Source organism: Pongo abelii, chromosome 6 (genome assembly GCF_028885655.2).
Source record: "Pongo abelii isolate AG06213 chromosome 6, NHGRI_mPonAbe1-v2.0_pri, whole genome shotgun sequence".
Lineage (NCBI taxonomy): Eukaryota > Metazoa > Chordata > Mammalia > Primates > Hominidae > Pongo > Pongo abelii.
The window spans coordinates 58522832-58536968 of record NC_071991.2 but is presented as its reverse complement, the minus strand read 5'-3'; the positions used below and the strand labels follow the sequence as shown (position 1 = coordinate 58536968).

The 14137-nt window shown below is 43.6% G+C and overlaps 1 non-coding gene across 1 annotated transcript; it reads left to right on the top strand.

The window, feature by feature from the left end:
* The first annotated feature begins 4656 nt into the window (after positions 1 to 4656).
* On the top strand, positions 4657 to 13887 carry LINC02860 (long intergenic non-protein coding RNA 2860). The gene is made up of 4 exons (XR_008526969.1): positions 4657 to 4722; positions 5281 to 6135; positions 7457 to 7533; positions 12842 to 13887. It is a non-coding gene; the product is annotated as a long intergenic non-protein coding RNA 2860 (transcript).
* The last annotated feature ends 250 nt before the right edge of the window (positions 13888 to 14137 follow it).

Genomic DNA, 14137 nt, shown 5'->3' with positions numbered 1-14137 from the left:
TCCATGGTGTATATGTGCCACATTTTCTTAATCCAGGCTATCATTGTTGGACATTTGGGTTGGTTCCAAGTCTTTGTTATTGTGAATGGTGCCGCAATAAACACACGTGTGCATGTGTCTTTACAGCAGCATGATTTATAATCCTTTGGGTATATACCCAGTAATGGGATGGCTGGGTCAAATTGTATTTCTAGTTCTAGATCCCTGAGGAATCGCCACACTGTCTTCCACAATGGTTGAACTAGTTTACAGTCCCACCAACAGTGTAAAAGTGTTCCTATTTCTCCACATAGGATCTGCTTTTCATTGAATATAAAGGTTCTGTTAGTTATATGCATCAGTAAACATATTTTAATGCTTTTATATTGTTTATCTTATTGTTAGATAAAGAATTTCAGAGAGTTTAGTAAACAGGAGAATGCTAGAGTTATGCATCAGCTTTCTCTTGGGATTTTTTTTCTTTTTTACATATTGCAAACAAGCATATTGATCCTCTACCTAAGGAAGTGGTTCTTGGAACTCAAGCCACAGGCGCCATATAAGGTCTTGCTTCTCAGGGTGTGGTCCATGAACCAACAGCATCAGCATGCCCCGGAGCTTGTTAGGAATGCAGAATTTTGGGCCCAACCTCAGACCTACTGCAGCAGTGGGTCATGACACAGTGGACTTTGGGGACTCTGGAGGAAAGGCTGGGAAGGGGGTGAGGGATAAAAGACTACAAATTGGGTTCAGTGTATACTGCTTGGGTGATGGGTGCATCAAAATCTCACAATCGCCACTAAAGAACTTACTCATGTAACCACACACCACTTGTCGCCCAAAAACCTATGGAAATAAAGAAAAAAGAACTAATGTGTTCATGAGGATTACTAACCCCAGTGTCAAATGGAACACGTTAATTGCATGTGACTAAACTAATAGAGGACTTAAAAATAAAGAACAAAACCAAGAAAAGAAAGAGTTCAAAGTGAGAGAACATTTCTCCAGTTCACAACCAAATTCAATCTTTGTTAAGAAATCTGTTTTTCATTTTAAAGAATGAAACAATTCCTTTGGTCTCCCTAGAACTGTATCATTATTAATTCTTCTTTTTTGGAACAAGTTACAACTGTCTGCTATCCCCCACGGCCAGACAGACTCTCCCACGTCTGAGTTTCCATGTTTGTGCATCGTCTTCTCTCCCTTGTACTACTGTCTCATACTATTCCTTTCCGAAGGCAAGGACCATGCCTTCTTGACTTCTGTGTCACCAACAGCTCAGGCTCTGGTGATGGGCAGTTCATTCATTTTTAGAAAAAATCACAGCCAATGGGAGAGTGACTGATAAATAAAGGAGGAAGAAAATGGGACATTTCATACTCATATTTGAAAAAACAAAAAACAAGATCTGCCTGCCTGCAGGTAATTTGTGTGTACACTGAAGTCTGGGAGACATTGACAAAAGGGACCCATACAGAAAGCACACTAAAGAAAGTTATGTGACAATAGGACCTGCAACAAGCCAGAAGCTCATCTGAACTTCTGGGTCTCTTGAAATTCAAGAGCTTTCCACTGCCTCATATCATTATTGCTTTGCTTTCTTTCCACCTGGCATTTCTTTGACGAAGTTGTCACTATCTGATATCTTTTCTCCTGGCATATCAGGAAGATGCGATTCTTCCCGGAAGATTGACATAATTTTTTCTATGCATGCCCATTTTGTCTCTTTAGTTTCCTTGGAAGATCTTGGAAAGCAAGGACCCTTCAGTCTTTCTAGACTAGTTTTCTAAACTAGTAGACCATTCTACTGTCCCATTTAGAATCTTCTACTTTTAAACGGTTAGAGATGATCCAGTTTGCATAGCATTTCTCAGCCTTTTGAAATTCATGACTTATTTTGAAAAAAGAAAAGAAAGATCTCATGTCCTATTGTTCAGTGAAAAAAAGCAAAATCCAAAACAGTATTTACAGCATGCTACTCTTCATGTAATAAAGAAGAGGAAATAAGAAAATACCCAGCTATCTGCTCCCTTGTATGAAGAAATATAGGTGACTGGGCACAGGGTTCACGCCTGAAATTTCAACAGTTTTGGAGGCCAAGGTGGGCAGATCACTTGAGTCCAGGAGTTCAGGACCAGCCTAGGCAACAGAGTGAGACCCACTCTATTAAAAAAAAATTTAGCTGGGCATGGGCATGGTGGTGCATGCCTGTAGTCCCAGCTACTCGGGAGGCTGAGGTAGAAGGATCACTTGAGCCCAGGAGGTTGAGGCCGCAGCAAGCCAAGATCCCACCATTGCATTCCAGCCTGGTAACAGAGTGAGACTCCGTCTCAAAAAAAAAAGGAAGAAAAAGAAAAGAAAAGAAAAACAAATACAGGAACATAAACCAGAAACTAAAGATGTTGGCTACATACAGGGGGTGGGTGGGAAAGGGGAGGGTTGAGGAGGGAAGGATCCTTCTCTGTATACAGCTTTTTCTACAGATCTGACGCTTTGACCATAGTAATTATTTACATAACACCCAAACTAAACAAATAATTCAAAGCAACTGGGATGTGGAGGGAACCCAAAATGGAATATAATAAACACTAGCAAAGGAGTCTAACTCTATTGCAAATAAATAAGGTAACCACATTCAAGGAACAGGGAAGAAAATAACTAATCTAAACCACTGTGGAAAACAGTATTCCACTGGATGCTGAAAAGCTAAGGGCATGGAACTATGCATAAACGCTGTGATCAGTTAGTAAAAGCATTTCTCATGGCAGTATGAGCTAGCCGTTCAAAACTACTTTATGTAGATACAGTTGACCCTTGAACAATGCAAGTTTGAACTGCGAGGGTCCACTTATACATTGGCTTTTTTCAACCAGGAGTGGTTTACGGTATTCGAGGGATTTGAAACCTGCAGAGGCAGAGGGCAGACTTTTCCTCTACTCATGTTGCCCAGGTCTGACTTCGGAACTTGAGTATGCACGAATTTTGGCATGGGTGAGGGGGTCCTGGAACCAAATCCCTGTGTATACCAAGGGACAACGGTAGTGGAATTGAACAAATAAGTAAATATATTGTATATAATGAGAGCCAGGGTTTTCACTGTTGGAGAAAGATGTCACAAATAAGAGAAGAAACAAGTATAAAATGATTCCTGTGGTATAGCTTGGAATCATGGGTATCACTATGAACTCATGATCTTTAAAGAGGGCGGGAGAGAAGAAGACCGAGGTAGATGGGTATGTTTGTGCAGGTTAGCATGCACACATATATACCTAGCCCTTTCTTTTGAGGGCTTAAAAGCAATACCATTCCAATAACAATGGACCCATCTACAACATAGATCTTGGTCTCTCCACATCATTCTCCTGTAAAAGGAACCAGGAATTGTGAAGAAGTGGCTGATTCCTAAGCCAGGACATGGAAAACACAAGGTCAGTCTGAAACATCTTGTGGCTCCAGAAAATAAGAAAATGCTCAAAAGAAAGATGAGAGTCTGTCAAAAGAGCACGGGAACCAACCTGAAAGAGCGAAAAGCTGAGACGATCTGAGCAGCAAGATAAAGATAGCGTTACATTTTAAGCTAGACTAAAAACATCTACAAATACAATAATTAAACATCCACACTAATATGAATGAACAAACAAAAACCACATAAATAATGAAGGAGAAAAGACAGCGCTTCTACACAGTGGAACTCCAATGAATACATGTAGAAGGGAAGAGGAAAGGACTCCACAGAGTGAGCACTGCAGACAAGATCCGCTGAGTGATGCTAGCACCGGTGGAGGTGGAAAGCTGGAGGACAAACAGGCCATACCTAGTCCCAAAGTGTCAGCCTAGATACTTATCCACTGCAAAGGGAAAGATAATAACTTGACAGTGAGAAACCCGGCAGACACCACCTTAATCAGGTGACCAAGATCAATGTCACCAGTTATAAGATGTGGCTCTCATGAACCCCTTGAATGATGCACTGAGGAAGATGTGCCATGATTTTTGTGGTATTCTCACCAAAAAGGCATAACCTTACTCCACTCATGAGAATGCACAAACAAACCCAAACTGAGGGACATTCTCCTGTGGAACCGATCCATATTCTTCCAAAGTGTCAGGGTCGTGAAAGTAAAGGACAGACCACGGAACTGTTACCCAGCGGAGGAGAAGAAGGAGAAATACAGCTAAATGCAATTTAGGATCTTAGATTAGATCCTGAGCAGAAAAAAAGGACATTAGTGGAAAAAAATTGTGAGTTTCAAATAGGACTGTAGTTCAGTTAGTTACATTGTACCGATGATAATTTCCAGTTCTTAATAGTTGTACTATGGTCATATAAGATGGTGATATCAGGGGAAATGATAGAAGAGATATAAGGAAAGTATATATTACTTTTGCCACTTTTCTGTAAGTCTAAAATTAGTTCAAAACAAAAATTTATTTAAAAAAAATCCTATGTCCTTTCTTTTAACATTAGATGAAATATATTGATTGAAGTAAATAAAAAAGGACCAAGCATGGCTTTGTTTTCAAGTTATTTATGTATGCAGATTTCAGCCTTCTGGGGGAGCTTTCCTGCCACTGAGTATCACAGATTGTTCCAACACTCACTTTCATCATTTCCTTCATGAGGAAAGAGGCCCACGAAGGTTAAATGACTCCACAAAGTCACTTGGAGACAAAATCAGCAGTAGGATCTCGGTTTCCAGCCCAGTGCAATTTCTGCTCTATCCCACTGACCTCATTGTTGAGGTAGGCGGTAATGTAAAGGGAAGAGTTACCCCTTATGGGATGTTTCTTTCTATCAGCCTTTAGAGGATCAGGTTTATTTGCTGGTGGTAGACTGACAGCCCAACTACTTGATAGAAACCCTACATTGATGTCAGAATGCTGGACACCACAAAGCTCTGGGAAGCATCTTATAATAATGGCTCAACCATTTCCTCTTCAAATGTACAGCTTAATCACATAAGTTCCTGATACGGTTTGGCTGTGTCCCCACCCAAATCACATGTTGAATTGTAGTTCCCATTATCCCTACGTGTCCTGGGAGGGACCTGGAGGGAGGTAGTTGAATCATGGGGGCGGTTACCCCCATGCTGTTCTTGTGATAGCAAGTGAGTTCTCACGAGATCCGATGGTTTTATAGAGGCTTTCCCCTCCTTCCCTCTGCACTTCTCGCTGCTGCCACGTCGCAAAGGATGTGTTTGCTTCTCCTTCCGCCATGATTATAAGTTTCCTGAGGGCTTCCCAGCCCTGCGGAACTGTGAGTCAATTAAATCTTTTTCTTTATAAATTACCCAATCTTAGGTATGTCCTTATAGCAGTGTGAGAACCGACTAGTACAGTTCCTTAGGAAGCCCCCGCTGGGTATGGATGGGGAGTGAAGCAAGGTGGGCCCAGAAGCTGCCACTGGCTGAGAGACAATGAAGAAAGTGTGTAGAATCTCCACCATCACCAAAGGAAGAGAGCTTGGCAGGAAAGTTACTTCCATGAATGGATGAGTTGAAGTGAACAGGGTCTTGGGCAAAACTGAAGGGTAGTTAGTCAGGTTTGTCTCTGGTGGGCTTTCAGCTCCACTCCCTGCATCCCATTCCCACCTCCTGATGGTCCCCTCATAGGCCCAGTGCTAGCACCTGTCCTTGGAGCATAGGTGGGGACCCTCCAGCCAGGGTCCTTCCTTCACAGGGAGTCAGAGCCCTCTGCTCCGCAATTGCCCTGCCCCAGGTCAGCCATCTATCAAAAGCCCCACTATCCCCTAAAGACCCACCCTCAAGCAGCAGATGTGCATCAAGGGAGCCACAAATGTCATTCCTGTGACCCCGAAGCAGTCTAGTGTGTTACCTCTCTCAGGGCTGCTATGGGCTGAATTGCATTTCCCCAAAATTTCTATGCTGCTTCCCTAACCCCCAGCGCCTCAGAATCTAACTCTGGATAGGACCTGTGAATAAGTGATTAAGTTAAAATGGGGTCCTGTGGATGGGCCCTAACCCAATCTGACTGGTGTCCTTTTAAGAAGAGGAAGAGAGACCAGACATGTGCACACTCAGAGACAAGGCACGTGAGGACACAGAGACAAGGCAGCCACCTACAAGCCAGGGAGAGGGGCCTCGGGGAAGCCAACCCTGCCTACGCCTTGATCTTGGACTTCCAGCCTCCAGAACTGTAAGACAATAAATGCCTGTTGTTGAAGCCCCTGGTCCGTGGTATTTTGTTATGGCAGCCCTAGCAAATGGATACAGGGGTATTTGGAAATGTAACTGAGAGAGTTCCTAGGAAATTGAATCACTGCCTTGATTCAGAGAAATTAATGGAGGAGTTGGCAGTGTCGTGACACATGGTGGGAAAGGTGTTTGAGGGCCACTGCTCCTCAGGTCACACTGTGGAGGTGGTGGTCTGCTCTGCCTGTGTGAGCCAGGGCTGGCTGACACACACACACACATGCACGTACACCCCCACACACACACCACAAACACAGACACACACAGACACACGCACACACCCACACACTCCCACCACAAACACACACACGCACATCATACACAAACACAGACACACACAGACACACCACATGCACATATACACAAACACACACACCTACCACACACGCTTCATACACAAGCACACACACACCCGCCACACATACATACACACATATACACACACACCACACATACACATACACACATATACACACACATACACATACACACATATACACACACCACACACATATACACACACCACACACAAGTATACACCACACATACGTCAACACACACACATACATATCACACACACAACACATACACATCACACATATGCACCCACCACACACATCACACAAAACATACACATACATACAAGCATATACACACACCACACACACACCACACACACCACACACATACACACCACATTGCATGCATATACACACACCACACTCATACACCACACACACATACATATTCACATACACACACACACACGTGTGTGTTCACACTTGGAGTGAGTCCTTGGCGTCGTGAGGCATGCTTCCCAAGACCTTCATTAATTCCCCAAATCGCAATAGTAACAGTGGAAACATGCTTTTGAGGGCTGTCTACAGACTCATCCACAGCAGGGACACGGGCTGCCCAGCGGCCTGCCGGCACCACAGGTCACGTGCACTTACTGCTCTGCACGCCATAGCTTGTTTCAACCTCCCAAGAGTGTTAGGAAGGCATTGTTTTCCACTTTAAAAAAGGACCCATGCTGTGACATTTGAGGTCACCCCAAATAGTCAAGGCCACTACGAATGCTACATCTACAAGTTCCATGTATGCAATGTACATTAAATACATTTTCTCAGTTCCCGGTCCTGTCATCTCCCCACTCTCCTGGGCTGGTTAAGATAGCCGCCTCCTGCCCCTCACTCACCGCTCCGCACCGTCCCATCCAGCACCCAGTTGTTCCCTAAGTACTGTTGATTCTCATTTGTGTTGAGAATTCTCATTTGTGTCTGAGTGAAATGGGTATAAATCAGGACCTACGATACAGTTCAATTATTCCTATGATGAAAAGGTAAGTTATTTTCTGGACAGTTTTTCAGGTAGACACTATTAAGGAGAAGAAATAAACATGTTTTTTCATGCAATTTTAGGAAATTCATGAACCCAGGTGAGTTCATTCTAGGTGCACAAACTCCAGATTAGGAACCCCTGGTATCCTGTGCTTTATAACAATTATTTTTAATTGTGGCAAAATACACATAACATCAAGTTTACCATCTTAACCATTGTTAAGTACAGTCAGCAGCATTAGGTACATTCATATTGTTGTGCAACCATCACCACCATCCATCCCCAGAACACTTCTAACATGAAAAACTGAAACTCCATCCCCATTAAACAACTCCCCATTCCTCCCTCCCACAGCCCCTGCCAATCACCATTCTACTTTCTGTCTTTATGAATTTCAACTACTGCAGGATGTCGTGTATGTGGAGTCATGCAGTATTTGTCCTTTTGTGAGTGGCTTATTTCACTTAGTATAATGTCTTCAAGGTCATCCACAGTGTGGCATGGGTTCGAATTCCCTCCTTCCGAAGGCTGAATCATATTCCATTGTAGGTACAGTCAGCCTCTGGATATCTGTGGGTTCTGTATCCATGGATTCAACCAAATGCAGGTCAAAAATATTAAAATGGCTGGGCATGGTGGCTCACGCCTGTAATCCCAGCACTTTGGAAGGCTGGGGCGAGTGGATCACTTGAGGTCAGGAGACCAGCCTGGTCAACATGGTGAAACCCCATCTCTACTAAAAATACAAAAATTAGCCGGTCGTGGTGGTGCACACCTGTAGTTCCACCTACTCGGGAGGCTGAGGCAGGAGAATTGCTTGAATCTGGCAGGCAGAATTGCAGTGAGCTGAGATTGTGCCACTGCACTCCAGCCTGGGTGACACAGCAAGACTCTGTCTCAAAAAAAAGAAAAAATATATATATATTTTTTTACATATATATACACACATATAAATTGCATCTGTACTGAACATGTGCAAACTATTTTCTTGTTATTATTTCCTAAACAATACCATATAACAATTGTTTACATAGCATTTACATTGTATGAGGCATTATAAGTAATATAGATGATTTAAAGTATTTGGGAGGATGTACATAGGTTACATGCAAATGGTACAGCATTTCATATCCACAGATTTTGGTGTCTGTAGGAGTTCCTGGAACCAATTCCCTGTGGGTACCGAGGAGCACCTGTACATGTCACATGTTGCTTATTCATTCATCAGTGGGTGGACACTGCAGCAGTCTCCATCCCTTGCCTACTGTGAATAACGCTGGTATGGACATGTGCTATCCTGCTTTTATATTTACAAACTCTTCACTAAATTATCAGATTCTCACAATGACTTTGTGAAATACGTATCATGATTACTTTCTCATTTTTCAGATGAGGACACTGTGACTTTATATGGCCATGTTTCCATTGTTAATATTGCAATTTGGGGAATTAATGAAGGGTTTGGGGAGCATGCCTCACAATGCCAGGGATTCACTCCAAGTGTGGGTACACATATGTGTGTATACGTATGTGTGTATGTGTGTGTGTGTGGTATATGTGTGTGTGAGTGCAATGTGTGATGTGTATGTGAGTGTATGTATGTGTGTATGTGTTGTGTGTGTGGTGGATGTGTGTGGTGTATATGAATGTGCATGATGTGTATGTGTGTGTGCATGTGATCTGTGAGTGTATGTGTGTTTTGTGTGTGGTGTGTGCAGTGTGTGTGTGATGTGTATGTGAGTGTATGTGTGTGCTGTGTGTATGTGTGTGGTGTGTGTGTGATGTGTATGTGAGTGTGTGATGTGTGTGTATGTGGGTTGTATGCATGTGTGTGATGTGTATGAGTGTATGTGTGTATATACTGTGTGTATATATAGCTAGGTATAGACATAGGTATAGAAATATTAATAGAATACATGGTTTTGTTCATGGTTGCTGGCCCATAACTCCCATAGCCCTTTTGTTATCATGCTGGGTGCTTTAGGCCTCAGAAAACAGAACCCTTCTCTCTGACCTTCTCCTGCCCTCCTTTTTCTCCCGAAGGCAGGAATATTCCCCCACCTTTCTTTCTTGGAGCTGACCCTAAAGGAAATTTCTGACCTACCTTGCCTGACCATAGGTCATAAGACCCCCATTTCAGAAGGGGTCCCGCCCCATCCCTGGGGAAGGAAAGCCACACAGACAGGCCAAGGAGGATCTGGACAGACAGGCCCTGCTGGGTTCCCCACTCCGTCTGTTACTGCTGGATGGTACCCTTTGTGTCCAATCACCTTTCCACATAGTTGTCCATGCCTCCATCATGCCTGTCCAGTGATGTCTCCGTAAAGGCCAAACAGGATGGGAGAGGATGAGCTTTGGGATGGCTGAGCATGTGGAGATGTGGAGGGTGGCACACCAGGGAGGGCTAGGAGCTCTGCGCCCCTCACATGCCTTCTCCTATGCGTCTTCACCTGTATCTTTCCTACTGTTCTGTATGATAAACTGGTCAATATAAGTGTCTCCCTGAGTTCCATGAGCCACTCTAACAAATTAATCAAACCCAAGGAGGGGATCATGGGATCCCCAACTTATGGCCCGTCAGTCAGAAGCACAGGTGAGAACCTGGGGCCTGGGGATCAGCACTGGGAGTGAGGTGAGTCTTGTGGGACTGAGCCCTCGGTCTCAGTGGGGGTCTTCTGTGGTCTCCAGGTGTGTCGCGCCAGAACTGATTTGGAGGCCCCTCAGCTGGTGTCTGCTGCAGAACTGATTGCTTGTTGGTGGGGAGAAATCTCCACGTTTGGTCGAGAAGTCTTCTGTGTGGATCATTGTGGTGTGAGGGAAGAAGAAAAATCATTGTGTTTTTTCTTACTCAGACACAGAAACTCAAAGTTCACAGTTACTGTATGATCAAGCCAGGTTTGAAGGCAGGTTTTCCCAAATCAAGAGTACTTGAATTTCAGCTCCGTTGGTTAAACACGGGGACCACACATGTCCTTCAGTTGTTTTTGATGGGGAAAGGAATACTGTTTAGAAGAGTCTCCTCCCCAGGACTTCACTGAATAATGGAAGGTGGGGATGACACCGTTGGTTTCCAGAATAATCTGAAATATTCTCATGGGTCCTGAGTGAATACAACGCTAATCCCCATGAAATCTTTCCATTCTGGGCGCTCCTGAGGCCTGGGGTAAGAAGGTAAGGTGGGGATGCATCCCCCAAGCTCACAATGATGGGGAGGCACAGAATCCCATGTCTGTCCCCTTAGACAGCCTCCTTCCCCTAGAGAAAAGGGGGCTTGATGCCCACAGAACCCAGGCTGGATGGGAGGTGGGGGTGTGAAGAGGCAGCCTGGGCACTAATTCCTGGGAGAACTGGTACCCACAACTGCCCTACTAAGCCTCGCCTGCAAGAAGAGCTGTCCCTGAGCCCTGTTGAAAGGCTCCAAAACATTAACTGCCTGTAATTTTGACATGTCAGATATTTAATAAGGAACAAATTAGCACTTGGGTCTTTTTTTTTCTGAGACAATCCAATTTCTATGCCAGGCACCAACTTCTATATTTCAAAATGCATTTTTGAAGGTTAATTAGAGAAGCAGCAGAGATAGTGTTTTCCAAGAGGGATTTTTCTAGTTCCTTCCAGGTCTATGGATGGCAGAAAAAAATAACTTTCAGACACTGTAAATTGAGTGCATGAAGCTGTGAGAATAAACCCATCTCATTAGTCATTGTGTCAATTATAGTATCTAAGGAACAATTTTGTAGCAATAGCATATTTATTTGATGTTTCGAAAGCTACCTGGACCCACTATTAGGAGGTACTGGCTCTTAATGCTCCGAGTATCTCTTTAACAAAATGGCACTCCATAAAAATTTAGTGTGTTCCTACTGTAATTAAATGGCCCTAGTCATTTTTGCATTTATGATATAAACTATAATGGCTGTAAAATCCCGCAATTAACTTTCCTTGCGCCATTTCATACTTGAGAAATTCTCATTACAAATTTCATTACTGATTCACTTATCTGTAATTTGTCCTATGTAACCTAAAGAATATTAACAAATTTAGAGTCACTTTTGCTCGATTAAAAACGAAATATAAAAGTCTTTCACCTAGTGAGTCAATCATGATACTTCAAAAGACCCCCAGAATGGGTCAAGTGTGATGGTGAGGACGGGAAGGAAAAGAGAGAGCACATTTGATTGGAAAGAGCGAAGTGGATGTGGAGGAAAGTAAGCGGGTGTCATTGAGCAGGCACAGACACACTTGAGTGAGTCCCAGCGGAAAGTGAACTGAACACTGGAGAAACGACTGGGGAAGTAAATGAAGGGCCGGGGTTTCCTATCCAGAGGCCCGGAGCGCTTACCACTTCTACTTTGGTTGTCCTCTCTGGTGCTTTCTCTCTGGGGTCAGGGCTGGCTGGAGTGAAGCCTGCCGCGGTGTAACCCACCCTTCTGCCAGGTTGCTTTGGCAGGAAGTCTGTCCAAGAAACTTCGCAGCTACCAATGGCAGTGGCAAGACAGAAGAGGAATTCATCTGAGAAGGTCCCCATCTAAGGGATACGTGTATTTCGATTTTCCATCTCCCCAGGCACGGTTGTCTTGAGAGGAAATCTGGAGAAACTTTCCTCCTCCTTTAAGCCTCCTCTTCCCGCACTTTCAAGGCAGAAACGAAAATACATCCACATTTAAGTGAAGTGAAAGTTGACTGACCTAGCGTCAAGAGCCCTGAATTCTCATCCTCGTGCTGTAATGATCCTGCTGGTGACTGCGGCAAGTTTTGTGACCTGTCTGGACCCTAGTGGCCAGACTAGGAAAGGGAGGAGTTTCACTAGGATGACAGGTGAGACCCTATGTTCTTCCAAGAACAGTTCATTTTCTGGTAGAGAAAGCCAAGAGCTTCTCTTTACCCAACAAATGGGTGGTGTGGTGTGGGGTGCCCTGCCAGCCGCTAGGTACAGCACAATGATCTCCACGAGCAGCAGCCTGCGTAAATATTTTCCCCAATAACACCTATTTCAGCACTTCCCTGCCTTCCATAACTGCATTTATTTTATTCTAATTTGTAATTAACTTTTACAAAATTAAGTTGGAGATGGAAAACTACTGTCCCGACATAAATAACCCTGCTGCTGGATGTGACAGTGTTAACGCAATCAACAGTACGATTCATAAAGAAAGAAATGTTGTCATACTTATTACTTCTGTGTGCTCTATCTTTTATAGAATATTACAGTGTGAGTTGAAATTTTATATGATTTAATAAGCCTCAAAAATATATTATGGCCAAGTAACCACATAACTGTAACAAATCGTCCTCCTCCCTCATTACAGAGCTTTCTCCACATGCGGGACTCTCGGCCTCATTATGAGTGGTGTCTTTGACAACCCAGGGCCCATTAAAAACACCTTGAAGAAAGCATTCACCATGCTGTGGAGCTTCACAATCTATACCAGGCTGGAATCCTTGAGGGTGGCATTATCAAATGAGGAAACAATTCCTTTCATTTTTCATCCTAAGACTCAGACAGCAAACATGTTATCTGGCCCTATAAGCACCCCGATGCTTCTGTGAAACCCAAGCAAGTTCTGCATCACCACGACAGCCGCGGATGCCAAATCATCAAAACAGCAGCAGAGGAAGGGGTTTATTGCTCCTCCAAATCTTCAGCTGGTTTTATAGGGTTACCAGTTTAAAGTTTCTTTGTTTTCAGAGCATCGGACCTCCCATTTGTAGCTGATAGCCATTTTTCAAAGGTTTCTGGCTCATCCAGGAATTCATTAGGGTGGACGAGAAAAGAACAGTGGATAGAATAGACCAGCAGGGCAATCTAAGCCCCATTCCCTGTCTCTTTACATTGGTTCTTGGTCCCCGTGACTCATCCAAACTCCTTTGTATTCCTATCTGGAATGCAAAAGCTGGAAATATAAGTGCTCTGTAATCACAGGCAGTGGTTTTCTTGGAGTCTGGTGTGATTTCTGTAGCTTGCAGCAATATGTGGGACACACTTGCACTAAAGAATTTAATGACTTGTTTTACTGCTGCCTGCCATCAATATTTATCTATATTAACTGAAGAAAGGCATTACTCGAAATGGCATTTCACACCTCTGAGCATTATACAGTAATTCTAAAGTCATACGTTGTACCAAATTTTCTGGGCAAACACAGAGATACAGTATGAATGGAAATAATCCAAGTTGAAGTTTTTTAAAACTTGAATTGTCTGCAGTAATTCGGAAAACCAAAGTCAAAATGACTCGAATTGCTATGGCTGGGAATGACTGGATTAAAAGCAATGGAAACAATTGTTTCTCAGCTTGGTTTTTCTTGAATTAGCAGGAGCACATTTCAAGTATATTTAATGGAAAAGAAAAACTGGGCCAGGCGCGGTGGCTCATGCCTGTAATCCCAGCACTTTAAGAGGCCAAGGTGGATGGATCACCTGAAGTCAGGAGTTCAAGACCAGCCTGGCCAACATGGTGAAACCCCATCTCTACTAAAAAAACCAAAAATTAGTCAGGTGTGGTAGCAGGTGCCTGTAATTCCAGTTACTCAGGAGGCTGAGGCAGGAAAATCGCTTGAACCTGATAGGCGGAGGTTGAGATCGCGCCACTGCAACTCCAGCCT